This window comes from Mycteria americana, chromosome 3 (genome assembly GCF_035582795.1).
Source record: "Mycteria americana isolate JAX WOST 10 ecotype Jacksonville Zoo and Gardens chromosome 3, USCA_MyAme_1.0, whole genome shotgun sequence".
Lineage (NCBI taxonomy): Eukaryota > Metazoa > Chordata > Aves > Ciconiiformes > Ciconiidae > Mycteria > Mycteria americana.
Window position 1 is genome coordinate 2,465,971 of NC_134367.1, and position 23,790 is coordinate 2,489,760.

General features: G+C 46.6%; 1 protein-coding gene across 8 annotated transcripts in view; it reads left to right on the forward strand.

The window, feature by feature from the left end:
- Positions 1-23,790, forward strand: part of EXTL3 (exostosin like glycosyltransferase 3) — a 159,022-nt gene that overhangs the window by 84,374 nt on the left and 50,858 nt on the right. For 4 of the 8 annotated variants that reach the window (XM_075497661.1, XM_075497659.1, XM_075497664.1 and 1 more), the window contains one exon: positions 10,519-10,613. The exons of the other annotated variants lie outside the window; for them this stretch is intronic. The gene's annotated coding sequence lies outside the window, so the exon portion shown is untranslated. The remainder of the gene's footprint in view (positions 1-10,518; positions 10,614-23,790) is intronic. 8 annotated transcript variants of the gene reach the window in all.

The window sequence follows — 23,790 nt, forward strand, 5'->3', positions numbered from 1 at the left end:
TTTTACTCCTGGGCAAATACTTAGATTTGCCACTTTTTCCAGTTATTTTGATTTGATAGATAGTAGATAAGCAGATTTATTTTTTAAGGACAACTTCTCCTGCTTAATCAATTTTCTCTTGTCCATAGTGTAAAGAACTTGAGTGTAATATCTTGCGCTTATAGGTAGGAGTGGGTTCTCTGTGAGCTCATGGTAAAACACTGCTCTGAACGCATTCAGTTTTGTGTGACTAGACGGTGTCAAAGCTGTCATGAAGACAGTGTAAGCTCATGTCTCTGCTCTTTTTTTGTCAGCGTAGGAAATAAGTCATGTAAAGGCTGTGATAAAGCTGTAGCGCTGTAAATGTGATCATGGGAATTCTTAGGAATAGCTGCATCCTTCCTGTTCTTGTGATTTTCATCAAGCATAGAGTCGCTGCTGAGAAAATCTGTGGACTTCACAAAACTGGTGGAGTAATAAATCGTTACGAGAATATGATAAATGACTTAGAGTAATCCAGATGACTTGTAAACTGCAGTCCCACAAATCATATGTGAAATGACCCACGACGAAGTTAGGTGTGGAGGAACTGGCAGCATGGGCCATACCCGAGGAAGAGAGCTCTGCCCTGGACAAACAGTCACTGTGAAAAGGTACTTGTGGTTGTACTGAGCAGCCAAGTCTACTTGAATTCCCAGAGTGGTAGTGCATTAAGAAGCGTTTAATGCCATCTATGGACATATGAACTGTGGAATAGGAACAAAGGATGTTTTTACTTCCAAAAACTGCATTTGTGAAAATATTGGTGGGATAACTTATTTAGCTCTGATATCTGTATTTTAAAATAGACATGGGAAAAGCTAGAGAATATGCAGAAGGAGCAGCAGGGCAGCATTTGGAGTGGGGAGGAAATATCTAGACTTCAACTTTTTAAAAAATCTCCCGCTGTGTTTGTTGGGTCAAGAGAGAGACTGAAACACAAATCCCTTGTGTGGGGAGAGGGTGCTGGATACTGCTGAGTCTGTCGGAGAGGACCGTGAGAAGTACCAGCTCTTTGGAGGGTGACGTTGGAAGGTAGGCACAGGCTGCAATTAATCATCAGAGCAAATTACCAGGAAGGGATGGGTTCGCTATCTCTTTGGATCAAGCCTTGATGCATCTTTGGAAATTGTACTTTAACTAAAAGCAGGTAACTGGGTTCACTGGGGACATGTAACCAGTTACTTTTGCTTTACATATGGGAATGCTGGGATACAGAGAGGGTGAGGCTGTTGTGCTTGTGGAGAAGGTCCATGGCGTGGTCACAAGCTAAGCTATGGTATGATCAGTCCAGCATCTGTTGCAAGATTGAGACCATGTCAGGAGGTGGTTTCTGAACACTTCATGCCAGCACAGTTCTGCACAGTTTGGTGGCATTGAGCAAAGGGAGTTTCCATTCCCTTTCTTGAAGGCTAAATCCCGTAGCACCATTTTTGCTGTGAAAGCAAAATGCCATAGTGAAACAGAGGGTGGTTTTGCACAGTAAGACACTGGAAGTTCTTGCTTGGACCGTGTTCTTTTGAATGAATTTCTGCAGTGGACTGGCTGGTTAGGAGTAATTTTCTAAAAGGGAAGTGTTTTAACTTCTATGTGCTTTATCTGCCTATGGAAGAGGGAAGGACTTCTGTGCTGAGACAGACTGTAACATGCCTTTTGTTCTTCTTTGAAGCAGCAGTTTGCCCCTGCTGAGCATCCCTCCACTTGCATGCTAATTCTTTGTGCCACCCAACTGGTCTAATATGAAAACGATTTGTAATATCCCTGACAGCGGGCTGTGACTTCAGGTAGAGGGACAAGCCAGCCACAGAGGACCTTCATGTGAAGGTCTAGTTTTTTTCCTTAAAGGTTGTCTTGAGCCTGAGCACCACATGCAAAGTGGCTTCTTTATGAAAGCTTTTTCTGAGTTAGCTAAGGAAACACACACCCCCCCCCCCCCAAGTGAGTCTTAATACTGTCTCTTGTCTTATTACTCCGTGTTGATAAATGAGAGGAGTAACAGTGCTGGAGTAAATGTCCCATTTTCCTTACCCACCCTCATTTCTGCATTGAGCAGCCTTGTGCATTCCTCCTTTGCTTATGCCAAGCCCTGCTCTCTCTATGCAAAGCCCTTCCTATACATCATCATATCAGCTGATGGGCAGACTTGAGCTTTCTGAGGGAATTTAGGGATTTTTAAAGGGGATCTTTGTCACTTTGGGATTTAGATAGTCACTTGGTCATCTAAAGGCATATGGTCAATAGTTGTGTCTCCTGTAAGAGGACGTGAAAGGAAAATTGTGGCTACTGGAGTGGGTGGTTGAGGACACACAGACCTTTCAGTTGAGCATCTCCGACATGAGCTACAGCCTGTCTGTGCGTTGGCAAGCTCCTAGTCAGCTGTAAGGTAAATTATTAGCTTAAATCCCTTTCCCTTCTGGTGACTCAGCAGGCAGGCAGTAGCTTTTAGGGCATCTCTAACCTGTTTGACTTTGGATTGTGAGTCTGAAACCAGACTGGCAGTCTTTGAAGGTAAAGGGTAAGGAGAAGGCAGTAGAAACTAATACTTTGCTAGCAGGGTTGGACTTGACTCTTGGTGGGGGAAAATAATTTCCCAGTTTGTTTCTGGGAAATCAGTTGTTTTTGTTGGGGTTTGCAGAAGAAACTAACAGTTTATCTGTATTCTTTGCAAGCCTTTAAAAATTTCTTTCTTGCAGTGGGATCATAAAATCTTTGACTTTCTGCTCTACAACAGGTTTTAATTTCACTGTTTGTATGATTTTGTTTGCTAAAGTGGAAGCTAGACAGGGGCTCTCTGGGGCTTTCTTCTGTGCTTTTTTCCCTCCCTAGACCCCTTCTGCCTTATCCCAGTGCAGTCTGCACTGTAACTCTGGCATAACAACAGGCACCCCAAACAGTCCTTCATTTCTAGCTCTGTTTTACATGTTCTTTTCCAGAGTATTAATATGCCGGGTAGCCTCTGTGCTCAAACGAGGCATAAACAATTCAGACAGCAAATGCTATAGAGCAAGTGCAGTTAATGGACCCAGATGGTTACGTTGCCAGTTTTATGTGACATGTTGCCTACATTAGCCTGGGAAACTTTCTGCTCTTAAATATCAAAGAGCTCTATTTAACGTTTTGCGTTGTCCAAACTTCTGCTGGACTTTGGCATCTCCTTAACAGCACTTGGTACTGCAGGTATGGGGGTGCCAGAAATGCCTTCTGCCTCACTTTGCATAATGTCTGTATCCCAGCCGTGGTCAGCTCAGCAGCTTTGGTGGAGAGACCCCTGGAGAGATGCCAGCACGCATGCGCATGGTGGAGCAGATCGCAGCCTCCCGTGCCTTCACCGTGGATGGATGGCCCACCGGGGCTGCAGCTCTGAGCTCGCGCTGCGCCATGTCTTGATTGCCTTGGCCTTCTACTCAGATTAGGTTAGGGCGTTGCATGCCGGGAATGATTTCCATGGGCATATTTCTGTATTAGGTTGCAATACTTGTCTACCTTAGTGGAGGAGAATGAGCTTGAATAACCATACTGAAAACAAATTTTAGATACGCAATAGCATGCCTGACAATGTAAAAAATAATGATGCTACGGGCAGGTTAGTGAAATAAAAAAGCAATGTGGATGAGAGCCACGTGGAGAGAAAATAGGGAAGCGAGTGAATATATTTGTCAGGAAAGAGTGAGATGAAAGCAGATTGTGATGTTTTTGTGACCGAGGGGTAGAGGAAAAAGCTTTTCAGTGGACACTGCAAGGATGAACAAAAGAAAATGGACAAATTTAGCTGGATAGTGAAGAGAGGAGGTCAGAAAAGAAAACTTAGATAGTTAAATATCCCAAGATGCCATTTAGTGCCGTGCATTTCACTCTTGGCCTTCCCCAGCTGCCGCTAACATGGATCGTTCCAGGCCACTTGGGGCTGCAAATTCTCCATCCCCATTTCCTGCTAGGGAGGAGAGCTCGTCTGTGTACACATCCAAGATGCTGTTTTTAATTTCCAGGAGGATGTAGATCTTATTTGTTTATATTGGAGCAGAGAGCTAGATAGGCCAGGAGGAGACCATGTGTCTAGGAGCAGGGCTGGATTCCCTGGGGTGCAGAGGAACCTTCCTGAGCATCTCTCTATTGCTGCTCTCTTGCACCAGCCATGCCCCACTCTGCCTTCAGCCCATGTTCTTGCTGCTTCCCTCCAACCCTGCATCCCAAAGATGTTGTACGTGGTACCATATTAACATTTCTCTTGTTGTAATAGCACAGATCTTTGCTGAGACATAAGGATGGGTTTAATCCCTACCTTATGTATTCCAGCAGTCTCCATGCTGGAGTTCCCCCATCTCCAGTGCTTGGTGCTAAGCTCGGTGGCTTGGTGTGGTTGCTAGGGCAAAGTTTCCTTTTTACTTTTCGAAGCGATTCTTGCATGCACGCACGTTTGTTGAGGCTCTCTGCAGCAGACATCTGTCACTTGCTTTTCTCCTATGGATGGTAGCAGTGAGGCGCGCAGTTAAAGGTTGACTGTGGGGTGAGCGGCAGATGTCGGTAAACGTTGTCTCTGCAGCATGTGTGCCGTTCTGCTCCGTCTGTGCCAAATGCAACCCCGTTTGCTTAGCAAAGTAACCAAGGATGATTGCAGGAGTGACGTGGAAAAAAATGCAACTTAAATGTTCTTTAAAAAAGATAGCAATAACAAATTTCGGTTTCAAAGGATCGAGGTTTCCTTATCCACTAAATACTTCTCGCCACGCAGATTCCTGTGATCTCGAGAGACCATCGGGAGTTCCACTTTGCCAAATTCTAACCCATCAAAGAAGCATCCATGGGGCTTGGAGTACTAACATGTAATATGCAGATAGGATAGGGAGTTCACAAGGCTCTGAGTCCATGCCCAGGGAATGGATACTCCCTTGCTGAGAGACCATCTGACAGCCTTCTCCTTTTAGATGAGACTTTGCATCAAAGGTGACCTGAAAACCTTTTTTTAATACATTAAAAAAAAAAAAGCTCCCAGACTTAAAAATCTCAAAGTCCAGCTACAAGACCCATCCCTCTGCTTAAAAGATCATTCTTTGCAAAGTAACTTTTGCTTGTCTTCACAGACTTTAAGGCATGGTTGCCTGGCACAGGGGCATCTTTAGCTCTTGCTCTGGCAAACGTGGAGCTCCTAGCATGGTGTCCCTGTGTGCCAAGGGGGACATGGAGGGATCCACAGCAAGTAGGCAGTTGAGAATGACCCGTTGTCCAATACTTACCATGTAGCATCATCTGTCACCTGATAAACTAGAGGAAAGGGATGCCATCCAGAGGGACTTTGATAGGCCCATGTGAATCTCATTAAGTTCAACAAGGCCTAAGTGCAAAGTCCTCCACCTGGGCTGGGGCAATCCCCGTCAGTACAGACTGGGGGATGAAGGGATTGAGCGCAGCCCTGAGGAGAAGGACTTGGGGGCGTTGGTTGATGAGAAGCTCAACATGACCTGGCAATGTGTGCTTGCAGCCCAGAAAGCCAGGCGTATCCTGGGCTGCATCAAAAGAAGCGTGGCCAGCAGGTCGAGGGAGGGGATTCTGCCCCTCGTCTCTGCTCTGGTCAGACCCCCCCTGCAGTGTGGCATCCAGCTCTGGAGCCCTCAGCACAGGAAAGACATGGACCTGCTGGAGCGGGTGCAGAGGAGGCCACGAAAATGGTCAGAGGGCTGGAACACCTCTGCTGTGAGGAAAGGCTGAGAGAGCTGGGGTTGTTCAGCCTGGAGAAGAGAAAGCTCTGGGGAAACCTTATTGTGGCCTTTCAAAATATAAAGAGGGCTTATAAGAAAGAGAAGGACTTTTTAACAAGGCCTGTAGTGACAGGACAAGGAGCAATGGTTTTAAACTGAAAGCCAGTAGGTTTAGATTGAACATTTTTTATGATGAGGGTGGTGAGACACTGGCACGGGTTGCCCAGAGAGGTTGTAGATGCCCCATTCCTGGAAGCATTCCAGGTCAGGTTGGATGGGGCTCTGAGCAACCTGATCTAGTGGAAAGTGTCCCTGCCCATGGCAGGGGTTTGGACTAGATGATCTTTAAAGGTCCCTTCCAACCCAAACCATTCTGTGATTCTATCATCTCAGCTGGTGATCATGGTGTTTGGTAGTTTCATCTGAAGTGGCAGCAGTGGAGTTGCTGAGGCTGTTGGTGCAGGAATTTCTTGGGGTTGTTAATACTGTTTTAAGTCTTCTGTCTGCACAGGTCAAACAAATTACCTTTAGAGCATTGGCTCCTGCAGAAACCTCATCTTTGTAATAGAGGCACTTTTGAGGTACCAAGTAACGCTGCCTTATGCCTCAGGTGATGTAGGTTGGGCTCTTGCCGCAACTCAGTGGTGTAACCAAGATCTGCAGGCAATGAGGCTGCCTCTGCCTCTGCCCCGAGCATGGTGTGACCTGGGTACAGCTGGGTTTTACCTTCTGCTGAATCAGGATCTGCAATGCAGATGAGAGCACAGCCCTGCATGCCCTTCCAGCGGAGGTTTGTCACCCTTGGGAGCCCTCCCTCGCTGCAAGCACCCTGAGAGGTGGGGTAAGGTGGTCCACATGAATTTCATGGCTTGCTGGTGTGTGGGTAGCACTTTGGGACCCCAGGAAAGCTCAGCATCCCATGGAGCAGTGGGGAAGCAGGACTTGAATTCAGTCATACGATCTGTCTGGTGCCCAAAGTAACGCACTGCCTTGACCAAGAACGCCCCCATTCATTCTGCCCTCCCACAAAGTAATGTTCCCTTCCCTTTTTCTGGGTTGGTTTTCATAATCAGATCTGGAAGCAAGTCCTGTGCTAGGCAAGCAGCCAGCAGATGTCTCAGCAGTGGGATGTTCTCTGCCCTCCAGCCCCATGGTGCTCGGGGCAGCTGGGTGAGGATGAAGACCAGCATCTCCTACCAGCTCAGTCTAGTGGGGAGAAGCGGTTGGGTTGGTCCATGAGCACAAGTTCAAGGAACAGCTGATGCAAATTAAATCGCTTTTTGATCTTCTGTAGAGAAGAGTCCAGCAGAACCCTGGGGTGGTGCTTGGACAAAAAGCAGACGCCTGCTGTCTCGGGAATCTTCAAAACATTTCTCCTTTTGCCAGCGCTGTTTGAGGCTTTCCTGGGTTGGGTCTGCGCCAGCTGCATTGTGCTCCAGTCCTCCGCTTATCCCCTTCAGGGGCTGGCACAGCAGGGAAGTGGAGTTACCTGCCCTTGATCAATGGGGCAGCGCTGAGCACGGTGAAACAAATACCCTGGGGATATCTGGTGTCTCCTCTCCATCTCCTGGGACCAGGTCTGGAGGAGGCAACCACCCCAGCCTGCTTCTGCCGGGTCCCTTGCACGTGCCAGCAGCACCTTGGTGAGCCACGTTTCAATCACAGCACGCGTTACAGAGGAGGTAATTTTTGTACGTTGGGATGAGGGTAAAGGAGAGGCTTGTTTAGAAGCAAATTAGCACAAGGTCTGCCTCAGTGCCTAATTACAGTGTGTGCTGTCAGTCCGTGCTTTCACAAGCCCGGGCTGCACTCCATCCCACCGAGAGCCCATCGCACGCTACCACGCTTGATTTTAGCCCGAGGGACATGAAGCAGCATGTCGCCTGCCTTGCCATGTCGCAGCAGATGTGTGCCAGAGCACTGCTGGCTCCTACCGATGGCGGGGAGAGTCACGATGAGGTATGTGCATGTGTTTTGGCAGAGCTGCAAAAATCAGCATTTACCACGTATTACAGAGCCACCTCCCCTTCTGTCAAGTGAGAATAACATCGCAGAAAGTGCACATCCCCACGAGGGAACAATTTGGTAGCAATCAGCAGTTGTTGACTCTTGAACAGCTTCTGCTGGTCCAGCCAGTTCTTCAAAGGCTGGGGTTTTTGGTCTTTTTTTTTTTTTTTTTTTTTTTTAAATGGCAGCTTGCTGAGGGCCAGATACTGTTGTGACAGTACCTCTAAAATCCTTAAGCTGCTTGAATCACTCCAAGGAGCCAAGCAATAAAAGAGCTAGAATAAAATGTATCCCACAATATCCTTCACTTCTGCTGACAACTGCAATTTAAATTACTGGTGCAACCTTTTAGCATAGCTAGCTTGTAAAAACTAATAAAAAATAAAATGAAGTCATAACAGCTACTTGCCACCGATTCTATGATGGGGAGTAGAGAGAAACTGCCTTTCTTTTTGGGTGAGCCTGTGCTAGTGTAATATTATATCCTGATCACTGTCATTAATATATGGTGTAATTTTTACATTATAGAAGTTGTACAGTGTTTATTAGAGTAAGGGGCTTTGCTTTTATCATAAGGTAGCATTTATCCCATGAGCACCCTGATGTTTTGCAGAGCTTACATTACATTAGAATTATGCTTTTAAAAAAACTAAGCTCTCAGGAGAGTGGTTCATTTGGCTGATGTGAATTTGGGCATCCCATTTCCAGATGCTCTGATTCCTTGGGTCCTTTGCCCTGTGTGTCCAGACTTTCAGGGACCCAGAATAATTTGTGACTTTGGGGGAAAAAAAAAATTTAACCAATGTGGATTTTTATTTTGTAAACTGTATGCATTCAAAGCTTGCGATGAAACATTTCCAGACCTCAAAAAGCCAGCGAGGGTTGTGTACAGATGCTGGATTTGCGTAGTGTGGGTGAGCGTTGAAGCGTGTATTTTGCAGGGCATGTTGAAATTAAATCCTCAGCTGTGGCTGTTGAGTAACATCTTCACTCGTGATTTCAGGAGAACTTTCAAAAAAGCTTTGCAGTCCAGGGAGGAGCGAGGGGTAGAGGGGTCGTGGCTGTTAGTTCTTGTTTCTGCAAACGTCTTGTAGCCTTGTGCAGATGGAAACGTGCCACGTCCTGCAGCCTGCCAAGAGAGAGAAGAGCTGCGTTCATGATATGTTTCCTTCTTTGTAGCCCAGAGATGAAGGCACTTGGGAAGCATTTTGCTAGCCAAAGTGAAAAGGATGGAGGCAGCCTTTATAAGCAGCTGCTGGTCTCGTCACCAGAGCCCAGCACCAACCCCTGAGGACCAGCACCAACTCCCTGCTGGGTGCAGCAGCAGAGCTGGGAGTGTGTGAAAGGCTGCGAGTATGAAACGCATTAGTAAGAGTAGGGCTGGGAAGCGGGAGGCTTGGGACACTCTGCTTGTACTGGCTGCCAAAATGGTGACTGTCCAAAAGGCTGTGTAGGAGGATGAAGGCAGGGTGTGGATGGCCCTGATGTGCAGCGCTTTTTGTTCTGAAACAAAAGGAAATGCCACCTACAGCAAAGGCATCGCCTGCTGAACAATAGTCCTGAAGCCTTGGACTTCGGTTAGCAAAAGGTATCTTATTTTGTTTCCGTTTTCTCTATGTTTAGCTGCTGAGATCGGACAGTTGTTTGCAGCAGAAGCGTGTCTGAGAAAGGATTTGAGCTAGGGAAAAAGCTGGATGAAAAATCACTGTGAATTATTGGGCTTGAGGCTGGAACTGGTGGGTGGAGCTCATGAATTGTCATGCAACAGATCAGACTGGATGGCTTGCAGTGGTCCTCTTTGACCTTGGCACTTACGGAACAACGGAGTTGATTATTTCGTTTTATTTTTTGTGGGAAATGTTCAAATGCATGTGACTTGAGAGCTATCGGTTCCTAGCTGGTGTGGTGGAAATGTTTTCTGAGAATGGAGCCGAGAACGCCTGCAAGCTGGCTTTGAGCTGATGGAGCGCAGAGCTGGTGACCCACATCTCATCCCGTTTAGCTACAAAGGATTTCAGATATCCCTTCTCCAGGTTGTCTTGTTTAGAGAGGTATCAGTAGCGGTGTTCGTAACACATGCTGATCATTTACCACTGCAGTTCTACCGCTGTAGATTGTACTGGCTATAACAAAGCCGAGTATCCTCATCCCTGGCTTCAGGTAATGGGCCAGGGTTTGGTGGAGTGAAGAGACTCAGCAAGTCAGTGGAAGGGCTGACAACCATGAGCATCTCTCACATCTTTACTCTGGACCTGGCTGTCCCCGTAAGTGTGTATGCTGCCCTTGTAAACCAAAGCATCAAAATCAAGTAGGGGAAGCTTGGAGTTCATTTTCCTGGTGCCCCTGCAATGGAAGGGGCTCAGGACCATGAGTCCAGGTCATCAGAACTTTGCTTGGGAAATTTTGGCCCATTTGCTTTTTATTACAGATGCCCTGCACTCTCTTTGTGAGTCTCTGCTGTGCTGGGGAGTATGCAGGAGACCGGGGGGGATGTGCCTCATTGCTCTGGGTATCAGCACCCAGGCAGGGATCCTTGCCTTGGGCCTAATCCTGTGACTGTCTCCTCAGCTAGTGTCCTCCAGCCTCCAATACTCCCCAGCAGCCCAGATTGTCAAGCCCATGGGAGCATTCAGGCAGAAGGCCAACTACTTATGAATCTCTCATCTGTTTGGAGACGGTCTGGAAAGAGTGTTTTTAGCCAGTGTGCTAAGAGGCAGCCTCTCTTGCACAATGCCTCTAGGTGACGGGTAATATGTTTCTTAAGTACATGTGGTTTTGTTTGTGTTTTTATATTAAACAGGAGGAGAACCCTTGAGATCAACACTGGGAGAAAGAAGAGAAGTAGTGAAGGAGTCGATGTGTGATGCAGGACAGGTCTGAGCCAAGGTGCAGAAGGTAAAGCACAAACTAGCGCTGTAGTGTCAGTCTGCTCTACGCCTGGCATTAGATTGCTTCTTCCTTTGCTGTATTTTAACACAGACAACCAAAACATCTCTGCACTCTTCTAGCAACACTCTCCCTTCTCCCCATAGTGAAGTTAAAGTAACAGTGAGATAAGGAAAGCTTGTAAAAGTTGGGCAGCACCAGTACAGTGTCACCCATGGAGTCTAGTCAAACCCCTTACATATTTTTTGGCCATCAACTCTTTTTTTAATTATCTATTATTTGCTGAAAGTTTTAGCCAAATTCCATTGGCAGAACTGCAGGCGAAGAAGTGGCATTTCACAATATTCTGATTTCAGCAGTTTAAATTCTAATTTTAAAAGCAGTGTTGAATGTCACTAATGGTCTGAGCTCACCAGCTCAGTGTCTGGGTGCCTCAGGATCCAAATCCCCACACACAGCTTGGGGGAGGAGTTGGGCTCTGAAACTGCATGTGTGACCTGAAAATTTTTCTTCTTCAGCATCATTCATCGGGCAGATTCTTGTCCCAAAACGCTTTGTAACCAGGGTAGGTTCACTGTGTAAGGATTAGTCCATGGGCTGCCGATGCACAGCTATTGCGGGGGTGTGTGGCTGACTGGGAACCACGGGCAATCTCACTGCAGAGGCTAGAGATTGCTGCCAGTAGCACATTTCTCCTTCTCCAGTTTTCCTCCCGCTCCTGTAACGAAGCCAGAGGATGAGATTTTGTGCCCTGCACTGAGCTCCTTCAGGCAAACACGGGAATATTGTCAAAACTGCTGATGAATTTGGGCTTAAGCAAAGGTGTCAAGTGTGAAGCAAAGTGGCTGGAGCATGGAGTCACTTCTGCCTCTGCCAGGGAGCAGGGTTTTCTGGCAGAGGGACGCAAGGGCAGCAAGAGGCAGTTGCATCCTACGCAAAGCTACGCTGGCAGCCTGAGTTTTTGAGTGGAAATAGCACGTGGATTGTTACTGGGAGCTGCCACAGTTACTCAAGTTGGGATTTGGCTGCCAGATCTAACTCCTGCTCTTAGGAAAAGTTGGATGAAATCTAATGGCCCGTGATACAGCAAGAAGTAGACTAGGTGCTCTCAAGGTCCCTTTTGGCCTTGAACTCTGCTAATCTGTGAAAAAATCACAGCTGCATCTCTAATAACACATGACCAGTTCAAGCCCCTGTTTTGACTTGCTGTCATAAGATTTCTCCAGGAGCACTGTGTCCTTGTGTGTCATGTTTGGAGCATCTGCTCGATATATACTTGGGTTGAACTGCTTCCAACAGACTTAGCAACTGTGCTGGTGATTTCCTCCAGGAAATCCAACCATGCAGGGTAGTGTTTAGCTTATGGGATCATGGCAATCAAGCCATAATGGTGGTCTTTTAAGTTGCCTTTTTTTTTTTTAACCTTTTAAAAGACAGCTTTTTAAGCTGTCTCCCCACCCCCAACCACACATCTCTGTACATCTAGGTTTTTTTTTTTTTTTTCCCCCTGCCTTGTTCAAGTGAAAGGGTAAATCCTTTTTGATTTATTCCAGAGCAGCCCTTGAGCTCAGCTCCTGTGAGAGCCTGCTGACTTTGAGTTCAAAAGATCTCACGTCTTTGAGGCCAGGCTGTGGTCTTCCATCTTGCCTCAAAGTTAAACTGAAAGAGAAAATTCTTTTTTCTTCTTAAAAAGAGAGAAAGAGAGAAAATAAGCATGCTGTGTAAGGGAGTCGGTCTTACCTGCAGCAGAAGAGAATGCCAACGTGCAGAATTTCAGGTTAAAATCTGGTTGTTTAGCAAAGGCTTTAGTTTCAAGCACCTAGCATGTTGTTTAGTAAGTGTTTCGTAGAGATAAATACTTCCTTTAAAAGCAGTGCTGGTGGCTGGCTGGGATCCAGCCTATGATCCTACATTAGAGCAATTTTTGGTGTTTAAACTGCTACATTACCATGGCGGTTAGAAATGGTAGTTCTGATCCCTAATTCCCTGCAGATCTGCTGATAACAAGGTCTGGCTCAGGCCAAGTTTTGCATCGCTGACTCCTGAGTTTGGTCTTTATGTCTACGCTGAATTGCACCGCAGGCAGGAGTGTTGGTCACTGGCTTAATTGCCTTGTTGCCTAGTTGATGTTTTCAGGAACAATGCTAAAAGATAGGCCAAGCACATCACAGTTCAACATTTAGACTTAACGTCTGCCTCAATCTCTGCATTTTGTTTTCCTTGCTGCCCGACTCGAGGAGTTTGGTGGTGGAAGCGAAGCTGCTGGAACATGGGCTCTAGCACATGCGCTGAGCAAGAAAGCCTTGCCTTTAAATGTGGATTCCTAATGCTTAACTTCTAACGTCATCCTGTGGAGTGATACCAAATGTGTCCAACAGTTGTTGTGCATACCAAATGATCATCTTGACATACCAGAGGGGTTGGGTGTGGTGGATACCTTAAAATGCCTGTTATGCTGGACACTATAGTGATGAATATGAAGTATTAAGCCCTATACCAAAGATGAGCTCTGCACCTTGAGAGGAAGGAGGTGCAGACAGCTGTCTGGCATATATATATATTTTTTTAATATATATCTATGAAAAAGTGTATGTATGTACAGAGCAAAATATGTAAGAGCTATTATATGCTAGCTCCCTTCCATAGGGCCCGGCTTAGTCCAAATTTATGCAGTTGTTGCTACAGCTGTGTGTTTGGAAGGGCAGAGGTAATAGATGGAAGACCTTTAATATATAGGGACCTTCCTTTTAAAAAACAGCTCTTCTGAGCAAGGTGACCTTGGCTCTGCTTCCAGCTTGGGAAACCAGCAATGCAGTGGAAAGGAGATGCTGATCAGTGCAGTGAAGGCTCGGTTGGATGCCAGCAGAAGATAAAACATTGGTTGGGTTAGGCTGGAGTTTTAACTACAAGTGGGGTTGTCAGGGCTGTTGTATAAAAATGTGGGTGCTCTCCCAAACTTTTATGTATTGAATATATACCTGGGAGGTGTGTATCTATTTTTTTTTTTTTTTTAAAAAGCTCCAATGTTGGTACGGCATACTGGGGAGAAAAACAGCTTTCTTACTTGCCTCCAAGGTACACAATGATTTGCTGCAGAGTAAGCGACAGCTCAGCCAGCCCTTACAGGCATGGGGAAAGTCTCATGTGATGTTTTGCAAGCCATTCGTATAAAACCCTTCATTTTCAGAACCCCTTTCTTTCAAAGTTTTATAGTCTGTGGAATGTGTGCGTGAGAACACCTTGGTGTTTATACCCGTCTTTTGGGGGAAAACACATCAAGAAAGCCAGCTGAAACTGCAGTCATTTTCTGGCATGTCTGTGTACAGTAAATCCACACAGCTCACGTTACGATACAAGGACAGGTAATCGGCTCTTCTTTTGTTCTGTCACCACTTCTCCTGCTCTTTCTTCAGCAGAGAAAAACCACACATCGACCTTCTCCCGCAAACCCGTGTTCTGAGCCAGCAATAAAGTAGGAAAATGGTTTTCCCAAATCTAATTTGAAACATGATGACTGGACCATTCTTAAACTGCTTCCAACTTAACAATAAAGAAACTTCACAGAGTGCTTGGCAGGAGCCTCTGTACATAATTTAGATCATAATCAGATGCATTAACACATTTTATGTGGATCTCATGGGGGCCAAGAAGACGAGGTGTGCTGGGTAATTTCTTTCCAGATTTCTTTACCTGATTGTTTATTACTCTTGGGGACTTCATTTGTGGTCCAAATGTCACCAGCAGAATCCTGCTGCTTCATGTGCCTGCATTTAGAGTAGCTAGTAGCAAGGCTTCAAATAACCTAATTGGTGTGTTATCGTCAGTCTTTCCATCTGTGTGTCAAAGGGAGGATGGAGAGTACGTGGGGAGGGAGAGAGGCAAGAGGAACAAAAGCAAGGACCCAATTCTGCAAATTGCTGAGCTTCCCCTGTGCCTGCAGCTCAGTGGGAGGGAAGGTGCCGAGAGTGCTCGACGAGTAGCATGTTTCCTGCTGAGTACAATCATGAGCTCTGCTAGAGAACTGCACGGGGGAAGCGCTCCCTCCCCACCTTTTCATTTTAGCTGTTAAACATAAGCAGCTTTAATTTTATAAAGCTTCTGAAAGCTTTTCGGCACTCTGTGCAAAGAAACGATCGTATGTCATTCGCATTGCTTCATTGTTTTGCCATGAATCCACCCATGCCAAAAGCATCCTTGTGAAATCTCTCCTTTGACAGAAAATTCTGTTGCTGGTTTGATAAATGATGTTTTGGATTTCTTTCTGCTCTGCTGGTTTGTATTATCCCCTCAAAAGGTGGGAAGTGACGTTCCCTGTCACTTCAATGTCTCCTTTATACATACTGAAGTAATAACCCTTCGCATGTGTTTCATGGGTATTTATTTGTTATTAAATGCTGTGGACTAGTGTAACATCAGGATTCCAAATCCTTTCCCAGCCATGGGCTGTCGAGGCCAGGCTCTGCTCCAAGGTGCATAGCTCAGGGTTGGGAGCCTGGTCACTGGGGCGCAAGGGGATGCTCCTGGCACTGGGACTCGCTTGCCCAGGGTGTAACCCACTGGCGGTAGCCTCAGCTGGCTACCATTGACCCACATGATCCCCAGCTGTGGGCCAGAAGTTGCAAGGTAGGTTGGACGTGGCCACTGTGTTCAGGAAGGTGAGAAAGTTTAAGAGCACGAAAGTGGCTGGATTACACCAGCTGGACTTGGGGTCAGAGAACAGGTGGATGTACTGGCGTAGCCTCGGGGCCACGGCAGCCCGTACCGAAAACAGAGCCCCTCTTTCCCCTTCTTCCTGTGATACTGAAACTGAAAACCACCCCTGACTGGAAAGCCACATTGTTTTACTGGCACGCACCAAAGGAGTGCTGTGGCACGGTGCTTTGGGTGCTGTGCACAACCTGCAGGCAAACTGTGCCAACTAAACTCTTTGTGGCCAAAACAGGTTTGAGTGCAGAAGATCTTCTGGAGACCGAAGGATAAGCACTGACTTCTGTTTGCCTCTTTCTTTTTTTTTTTCCCCCCTTAATAATTGTTTATCAACAGCATTTTCCCAGATGATGGTGAAACTCAGCATCCCAGACTAGCTGAGATGATCATAAGGTGACTTTTACAACAGAACATAATGATGATGAAGAAATGAGTATCCTTAAAAATCAGAGCTGATTGGGTTGTTGACTTTCCATTTCATGTACCGAGCGAGTCCCTGTGTCTCACCCCTGTAACACCGGTGTGTCGTTCTGTTGAAACGTTGATGGGGAGAAAGGAGAGGGTGAAGAGCTGAGTCACCCGGTGCCTTTCCCAGGAATACCTGCCTTTCTCTGGGTTTTCCAGCTAAGTACTGAGGAATGTCATTACTTGCAGGATATCCTGCCCCAAAGTATAAAAGTTGTGGTTGTTGGGCTCTCCTGAATAAACCTTTCCCCTCCATCTCCTGCTTATTTTGAATCGTGAGAGCATCAGAGCAGGCTGATACAGGCTCCGAAGGGTTTGTGCAGCAGAGCGGGCAGGCATACACGAGAGGGAGAAAATATCCCCAGTCCCTTTGCTATTTATAGCCAGCTCACAAGCAGTTTCCTGCTTCCAGTGCCCAAATTACCAGCTGTGACTGATGTATTCTCCTTAGGTCAGTGGCACGTACAGCACCCGACTTGTCTTGACAAGCTTGGGGGTTATCAGTTCAGCTGACGAAGTTAGTGTAGCAGCACGCTGAGCAGCACCGCTCTGCTCACACTGTGGTTTGGCTGGGGCACGGACACGCTTGCTTGGTTGGGCTGTGGAAGGGGATCTGAGCTTGCCGGGGTGGTGAAGGAAAAAGTGTTTTGTTTCCTATTTGCTTAAGATCTACTTGGTCTGGACTTCGGAATTATTGATGTTTAACCTGTCTTTGTACCAAAACACTGCGACTGTTCAAACAGTTGCTCAGCTGAAACTATTGGATTACCTCTCGCTAAGGCATTATTTGATTTGGCTTCCTGTTTTGTCAAGCCTCTGAAGATAATAGCTTGCTTTAGCCTTTCGTCTCCAGATCGCATGAAAGAAGTGGCTGTCCGGAGGGGATGCGCGGCTGCCTTCTAACTTCTGTGAGTTAGAAGCACCGTGGCTTACCTGCATGGTGTAGGATCCATACAGTCTTCACCTGCCTTCTCCTTTATATCCTGCATGTATTGCTTAGCTGGGTAAGAATTTTGTTTGCTGAAGACGTGCCAGGTGTGGATCTGTTCCTGCTAGATCACAGCTGCTGTGTTCTCTTATTGCATAGTTTGGGTAACCCCTTACAGCTCAGGCCTCATATCTGAAAAAAAAAAGGTGGTGAAACTCTTCCAGGGATCTTGTCCATGTGATTATATGCTGAAATGCAAGGGGGAAAGCATTGCTTTTCTGCTGTGTGGTTCGCTTGCGTGGCCTGGCAAGTCCTTCTCATGTACGGGGCAAAGAGCAGAACTGCCGCTGAGCAGGGGAACTGAGGAATTTGGGTTCTGTGTTGCCTAATTTCAGGTGAATATAATCTGCTATTTGGTGGATGCTGTTTAAGTGTCACAAGGAGGGACATAGACATAAATAAGGCAGAATGGGAAAGATGAAACACTTGAACTCTTCTGATGGTTGGAAATGGGAAGAAAGTGCCTTTTTTTTTTTTTTTTAAATCAGGCAGTAGGAGGCTGGCTGTTGTGTATGTGTGTGGTTGCCCTCCACTGGTTGATATTAGAATGACCTCCCTATATCAGAGACTTTTTGACAAGATCAATGTGTTTCTTCAGACTGACTTCGAAGAGAGTCAAGAGCGTTTTAGATGCAGTGATGGGTTGTTGAAAACTGGTCAGTGCGACTGCTCGCTCTTCATCTGCAAAGCCAGAAGGCAAGAGGCAACTTCTGAACTGGTGAAGCAGGAGCAGTTGGCCAGTGCAGAGGGATGCGTAGAAGCCGACTCTGTCACTAAACACGGCCAAGGTTTGCAGAGGGGTGCAGATGCTTGTAGTGGGTTCACCAGGGCTTGGAGAGGCTGCAAAACACAGGCTGCTGCAAGATGTGGCCCTGAGCAATCTGTCATGAAGGCCTGGTGACCCCATGGGGCACATCGCACCTCAAAATAGGCAGCACACCCCTTGCCTCCTGGTCTGTTCAGTGGAGTAGGCTTGAGTTATGCATCAGGGTGAGAATTATGCGACAGTTTTAGTTACAAAATCGTTTACTGACCTTTAGTTTCATGAAAATAATCTAAAAGTGAGTTTATCAGCACTTAAATGGCTGTTAGAGCGGAGAAGCAGAGGCTCAGAGGATTTAAGGGAACTGCATCCAGTACTTGTGATTTCCACTCTGGTGTGTTATACCATGTCCTTGAAGGTTGCTGATATTTACTAAGTTGGGTAATCTTGGTCAGCAAAACCAGCGACTTGTGGTTTTGTTTTTTTTTTTTTTCCTTCTGGATCAGAACCAGCAAAGTCAGGAAGATAGCTGTGTGCCTTACAAGACCATATGAAGGGTGGAAACTTTGCTCTGCACTTGAAACCCTTTCAAAATGTGTATACTAGGAACTATGGATTTTTGTCTTCTATGGATTTTGGCAAGACAGCTGTTAGAGTAAGGTGAAAGGAAAACAAACCTGAGAGGAGCTTTCAATTTTGGTGAAACTCAATAGTTACACTTTCCAGTAACAACAGAAAACATTTCTAAAACAAAAAAATCCCAACCCTGCTGACACCTAGAATTCAAAGACAGCATCGAATCCTTTTTTTGTCCCACTAAAGCAACCAGATGGGATCCAGTCTGGGATGGGCATGCCTTGTGTACCTCTCTGTGTGTTGGATGCATGAAAGGATTTGGGGAAATGATTATGTAGTGGTTAAGCAGAGAGATGGGAGCAGAGGAATCCATAAAAAGTTGTCTCTTAAAATGTCTTTTAACATCAGCCCAACCCATTTAATCTCACAGTGTTGGTTTCAAGAATGTTTATCACCTCCTACAGGTATTAAGTCTCATGATGCCACTAAAGCACCTTGAATTTTAATGTGAAAGTGGTATATGTGTCCTAATTGAACAGATTTATTCCTCTATCAAGATGTAAACGTTAGAGAAAAGGAAGCACAGTGTGCTGGGAGACTTCCCCCTGTCACCAGGTCATCAGTTCAATGAAGAGCTTATAGAATCATAGTATTGTTTAGGTTGGAAAAGACCTTTAAGATCATGGGCTGTATCAAAAGAATGCACCCATATCCTGGGCTGCATCAAAAGAAGTGTGGCCAGCAGGTTGAGGGAGGGGATTCTGTCCCTCGACTCCGCTCTGGTGAGACCCCACCTGCAGTACTGCGTCCAGCTCTGGGGTCCTCAGCACAAGAAGGACATGGAGCTGGTGGAGTGGGTCCAGAGGAGGGCCATGAAAATCATCCGAGGGCTGGAGCACCTCTCCTATGAGGACAGGCTGAGAGAGTTGGGGTTGTTCAGCCTGGAGAAGAGAAGGCTGTGGGGAGACCTTATAGCAGCCTTCCAGTACTTAAAGGGGGCCTATAGGAAAGATGGGGACAGACTTTTTAGCAAGGCCTGTTGTGACAGGACAAGGAGCAATGGTTTTAAACTAAGGGAGGGCAGATTTAGACTGGATTTAAGAAATAATTTTTTTACAATGAGGGTGGTGAGGCACTGGGATAGATTGCCCAGAGCGGTAGTGGAGGCCTCATCCCTGGAAACACTGAAGCTCAGGTTGGATGGGGCTCTGAGCAACCTAATCTAGTTAAAGATGTCCCGGCTCATTGCAGGGGGGTTGGACTAGATGACCTGTAAAGGTCCCTTCCAGCTCAAACCATTCTGTGATTCCATGATTCTATCATCGGGTCCAACCGTAAACCTAACATGGCCAAGTCCACCACTAAACCATGTCCATAAGCACCACATCTACACGTCTTCTAAATACCCCCACGGATGGTGACTCCACTGCTTCCCTGGGCAGCCTCTTCCAATGCTTGATAACCCTTTCGGTGAAGAAATTTTTCCTAATATCCATTCTAAACCTCCTCTGGCACAACTTGAGGCCATTTCCTCTCGTCCTATCACTTGTTACCTGGGAGAAGAGACCGACCCCCACCTCACTACAACCTCCTTTCAGGCAGTTGTAGAGAGCGATGAGGTCTCCCCTCAGCCTCCTTTTCTCCAGGCTAAACAATCGCAGTTCCCTCAGCTGCTCCCCATCAGCCTTGTGCTCCAGACCCTTCACCAGCTCCGTTGCCCTTCTCTGGACATGCTCCAGCACCTCAATGTCTCTCCTGTCATGAGGGGCCCAACACTGAACACAGTATTCGAGGTGCGGCCTCACCAGTGCCGAGTACAGGGGCACAATCACTGCCCTAGTCCTGCTGGCCACGCTATTCCTGACACAAGCCAGGATGCCATTGGCCTTCTTGGCCACCTGGGCACACTGCTGGCTCATATTCAGGCGGCTGTCGACCAACATCCCCGGGTCCTTTTCCACCAGGCAGCTTTCCAGCCACTCTTCCCCAAGCCTGTAGCGTTGCATGGGGTTGTTGTAACCCAAGTGCAGGACCCGGCACTGAGCCTTGTTAAACCTCACACAACCGGCTTCGGCCCATCAATGCAGCCTGTCCAGGTCCCTCTGTAGAGCTTCCTACCCTCAAACAGATCAACATTCCTGCCCAGCTTGGTTCATAGAATCATAGAATGGTTTGGGTTGGAAGGGACCTTTAAAGGTCGTCTAATCCAACACCCCTGCAATGAGCAGGGATGTCTTCAAGTACAGCAGGTTGCTCAGAGCCCCGTCCAACCTGACCTTGAATGTTTCCAGCGATGGGGCATCTACCACCTCTCTGGGCAACCTGGGCCAGTGTCTCACCACCCTCACAGTAAAGAATTTCTTCCTAATATCTAGTTTAAATCTACCCTCTTTCAGTTGAAAACCATTACCCTACACTCTCTGATAAGGAGTCCCTCCTCATCTTTCCTGTAGGCCCCCTTTAAGTACTGGTGGGCTGCTGTAAAGGTCTCCCTGGAGCCTTCTCTTCTCTAGGCTGAATAACCCTGACTCTCTCAGCCTTTCCTCACAGCAGAGGTGTTCCAGCCCTCTGACCATTTTCGTGGCCTCCTCTGGACCTGCTCCAGAAGGGTCCAGAGGAGGTCCATGTCCTTCTTGTGCTGAGGACCCCAGAGCTGGACGCAGTACTGCAGGTGGGCTCTGACCAGAGCAGAGTTGAGGGGCAGAATCCCCTCTCTCAACCTGCTGGCCACGCTGTGGGTGATGCAGCCCAGGATATGGTTGGCTTTCTGGACTGCAAGCGCACATTGCTGGCTCATGTCCAGCTTTTCATCCACCCCGAAGTCCTCCTCCTCGGGGCTGCTCTCAATGCCTTCATCCCCCAGTCTGTACTGATACTGGGGGTTGCCCCAGCCCAGGTGCAGGACCTTGCACTTGTCCTTGTTGAACGTCATGAAGTTCACATGGGCCCACTTCTTGAGCTTGTCCAGGTCCATCTGACATCTACCAAGCCAGTCACTTGGTTACAGAAGACAATCAGATTGGTGAGTTACAATTTGCCCATGGTACATTGTGCTGTTTCTAATCACCTTCTTGCCCTTCATGGCCATGGGAATGGCTTCCAGGAGGATTTGCTCCATCCATCCATCCATCCGTCCCTGCTCACAGACTGCTGCCAGCAGCAAGGTGCCTTTCCAGTTGCGTTGCTGTCCTCTTTATTCCTACCTCTGAGGTACAAATACTCACAAGAGCGAGTTTGTGTTGTCAAAGTTAATGCTTGGAAACTTACTGCAGATAACCTTGGCTTTGTCTTGACTTGGCTGCTCACGGGCTTTCATTGCCTTAGCTAATAAAGCCTTTACAATTGCTTAGAGACACTTAAAGTTGTTAGTGTTTAAATAAAGGGATTAATTTCAGGCATCCTGCTGCTACACTTGTATGTTTGAATTTTGAAAAAGTGTGCTTTCCCTGTGAGGTGCAAACAGACTCCGAAAACCGGTTAACTTTTATCAGCTAAATGGACTGTAACTCCTTGTGAGGAGCTGCTGAACTCTTCGGCATCGATTTATGCTTGCCAGGCAATGGAAACAATTACGTTGGCTCTGTGAAGAATAAATAGAGAGGTGTCTTACGGCATGAACATAGGAAGGTGCGTCAGGAACGCCTGCCCTTTAAACCTACTTCTGCTGTTGATTTTATTGATGATTGAGTCAGTATTTTAACATTTCTGTGGCTTGGTTTCCCTGCCTGTAAATTACTTGTGTCTTCCTTTTGGGTTATTGAAGACTGCTTGGCTATCATGTATAAAATGCTGTCAAGGTAGGGTGCCAAGTGAATATAAACTATTTTATTTTTAGTGCCTTTTGAAATCTTGGACTTTTTGTTCTCCCTTTTATCTGTCCCTTTTTAATCACACAAAATGGAAATAAACTCAATCACAGCTGTTGCTGGAGAAGAATCATTAGGCCCATCCAGCTGGCTCTCTCGGGGCCAGCGCGGGATTGTTCCCTACGCTGCATTTCAAAAGTATTTTATCTCCTTTAGTCTTTCGTGTGTGCGGAGTGATGAGCGTCTTTCACTTCTGTCAGCTCTCTTCATTGATCCAAATGGGAAGGGCTATTTTTAGGTGGCTGTTAAGTAAACGGACATCAGGCACCGCAGAAAGGGAACTGGGTTATTTTTGGAAACCCATCAGCAGCTGTTCTGGCAGGTCCTGCTGCAAGTTTTGTCTTCGGTTGGGCTGTCTCGGGTTGTGGTATCGGTTCCCAAGGTTGTGAACCTGGTTTCTTGGGTGTGATTTGCAGTCCGAATCTGGAATTAGCAGCTGCTGGAGATTGTCTTGACGGCATCAGTTTATGGGAGTTAATTCCCCCTAAACCAGCCTTGCTTGGAGGGATGCAGGGTGATGATTGAGCTGGAGATTTTGGGGCAGAGGAAGAGGTCAGCTTAGGGGCAACATGTGAAATACACCTCGAGTGGAGACAAGCCCATGGAGATGACCTCCCGCTTCGAGCCCTGGATGAATGTGCAGAAGATTTGGCATCTGTTAGTGGCCACACAGCAGGTTTTGGGTGTGCTCTTGGGCAATTTGCTTGCATTTATTCTGCTTCAGTGGATTGCAGAAGGATGTCATTTTCTCAGTTTTGCTTAGTCTTTTTCATAAGCATTTTGGGACAGCTTCTGCCTCTCGCTGAATTTGTGTGCGGAGCTTGCCGATGCTGCATGGAGCCATCAGGCACTCCAGTTACTCGGCTGTGAATGTGCAAGTGGGAGTCCGTGGGGGCAATGACTAAACCTACACCATTGCTGGTTGGAGAGCTTGCAAAGCCCAAGAAGAAAACATTGTGTGTGTGATTTAGTTGCACATTATCTTCTCTCTCTCAGCAAAGACCCAAGTCTAATTTCAAAGGTCAGAACATGCTCTCACCTGGGTGTTCCAGGCCTTTTATAGAGCGGTTGAAAGCTATTACCTAAAATTAGCTTGCTGCTTGGGGAAAGCTGATATTGGCTCTGTATTAGGACTCTTTTCAAAGCTCTTGATGATCATTTACTTGATGGGCTCCTATTGAAGCTCATAGGTACAAAGTAGAAAACAGAAGACAAATAGCACCTGATACTGCTTCCTAACTGAGAAGAAAAATCGGGTGGGCTTTTTGGAAGAATTCCTCTTCTTCTAGGGTGGTTTGGGCCGGGGGGTGGTGTTTTAAGGACTTCTAGTGAAGCTTTCTAGGCAGGCCAGTGGACTGCCTTTAGTCGGAATTATTTTTATTTTCCTCAAACTTCCTGATGATCCAACGTGCTGGGGAGCACTGGGAAGGGGAACACGTGATTCTGAAGCAGGCTTAAATTGTAAAGCACAGTCAGATCTGCTAAGCAACAGCATTGACACATTTATATAAATCTGCTGTTGAGTAATATGGAGTGACATATTGAGAGCAATTTAAAAAAAAAAAAAAACTCGGCACAAATTTGGGAAATGACTGGAACGGAAGCAGAACATAGATGTTAGAGAGGATGTTGGGTGAAAGAGAGGGAGGGCTACTCCACAAAAGGACTGTAATGGAGAACCAGGAAGGATGTCCATCAGGAAGGATGAGACAATAGCAGAAGTGCAAATTTACGCTGAAATTGTCTCTTGGCAGTAGGATCCTTGTATTTCTACTTCTCTGCCAACACTGATGGTTGCAAGGATTGAAAAGATTAATACTG